We start from the raw sequence: 2091 nt of genomic DNA, 5'->3' as shown, positions 1-2091 counted from the left end.
TAAATGAAGAAACAACTGACGTGGAAGGGGCCGGGGGGCGATACACACATGGGAGGGCCTTCGTAGCCACCGTGCGCTCTTTTCCATCATCAAAATTACATGAGCGAGGTACACCGGGTCGTAGATACACCCTCGGGTGGGTCGTACAGTCCCATGCGGTCTATCGAGCAGTACGAGGGGGGGCGCTGTGGGGACCGCTCACGTCCCTCTCCTCCCGCCGCTAGGGGGGGACAGTGCCGTTGTGGGGGGTAACCGTTACCGTTGGGGTATGTACGGCTAGGAGGTGCCGCTGGCCAGTGTGAGGCCCGGATCGACGTGTAACAGAATACATACATACATTGTAACGTGTACCGTATCGTACCGCACCACGCACCACACACGCGTTGTTTGTCATCTGCAATTGGCAGCTGCATGTCCATTACCCCACCTGCCCGAGTCCCTTCCCCTTCAAACACATACACGTACACACTCTCCACACCCCCACACGCGCACCTCCCTTCTCCCCCACCCCCACTCCCAACAGACTCTGTGTGCGCTCTTCTACACGGGGCTGCACTGGACATATCCGCGAGATAGGGCTAGGGCGCTGAGGCCGCAAGTGGGGGCTGTCTGTATGTGTGTCTGTCTGTATGTGTGTATGTGTGTCTGTATGTGTGTCTGTATGTGTATCTGTATGTGTGTCTATGTGTGTGTCTGTATGTGTATCTGTATGTGTGTCTGTATGTGTGTCTGTATGTGTGTCTGTATATGTGTCTGTATGTGTGTCTGTATGTGTATCGGTATGTGTGTCTGTATGTGTGTCTGTATGTGTGTCTGTATGTGTGTCTGTATGTGTGTCTGTATGTGTGTCTGTATGTGTGTCTGTATGTATGTATGCGCGTGTAGGAACGGAAGGAGCAGGTATGGGCTGTGAAGGAGCCCGAGGTGCTACGGGGCCCTAAGCCCATCCAAGGTTCTGTGTTACCCGCCTTCATTCCACTCCCCCCAACACCGCCACTGCAGCCATCCTAGCCCCAAACTCTCCCTTCACCCCCCCTTCACCCCCTACTGCCCTGCCCCAGGTGGTGAGCGTGTGTCACGATCCAGAGGCCGGCAGCGACAGAGGTGGCGGCGGGTACATGACGGACGCATACCAGAACGGACGATGTGGCGGCGGGTACGGCAGCGACGGCAGAAACTTCCTAAAGACCGGCATGTGATTGAGGCGATTATGGCCACCTGCTACTGCTGCGACTACTGAAGCTGCTGCTGACGATAGTAATTGTCGTGAGGCGGGGGCTGCCAGGTGGGTGCAGGTGGAGGTAGAGGTGCGAAGGGGGGGGAGAGTAAGGAGTGAAGAAGCGTCTGAAAGGGTTTTCGACTCGCTTCACCTGTACCCTGTTAAGCTCTGTGTACTTTTAGCAGTGTTCATCGACGGCCTTGCCTTTCCATTCCTTTTATGGTGGCATTGTGTATTTTCTTTATTGGTATGTTTCCTTTTTTCGGGGTTGTAGCCGTACTGATAATTTGTGGAAATTTTTGTACATTTTTTCCAGAGGCCTGCATCACAGCAATATCACAAAATTTCCCGTACAGCTGCAAGCGACGAGTGCCCCTGGCTCCGGAGCCAATAACAGGAGCCATGGATAGAGAACATGTGATAGAGAACGCGGATTTCTCTGAGTTTTCAATCTTTTTCTTCTTTTCGGGGTTGTACACAGTTTGTGCGTTTTTATCGTTTTCGAAAACGTCCCATTTTGGTACTCGGGCACGCGAGAAGAACCTGCCGGCGGGAATATTGAGTTCGATTTTTATGTTGGGTTCGGTTGCGTTACGGGCTATCGCTGGTGGTTATGGTGGTGATGTGTACTTGTAAGATACAAAGGAGACGTATCGGACACTTCGGCCAGGCTATCCGACCTTTTAACACGACTTCTTGGATTCTGTGCGACATGTGTGCTCTTTTCCGCCCCACCGAAACTCCGCACCGAATCTCTCGTCCGCATCACCCAGACCTATAACCCCAACGCATTCCGCCCCGGTCGATAAATACAATCCAAGAAGCTCCCGTAAAACAATAATACGCCTTTTCCACGGCCATTTCCACGACAA

This window comes from Volvox carteri (genome assembly GCF_000143455.1).
Source record: "Volvox carteri f. nagariensis unplaced genomic scaffold VOLCAscaffold_4, whole genome shotgun sequence".
In the NCBI taxonomy this organism is placed as follows: Eukaryota; Viridiplantae; Chlorophyta; class Chlorophyceae; order Chlamydomonadales; family Volvocaceae; genus Volvox; species Volvox carteri.
The sequence above is the reverse complement of the archived record's forward strand: the minus strand, read 5'-3'. Positions refer to the sequence as shown.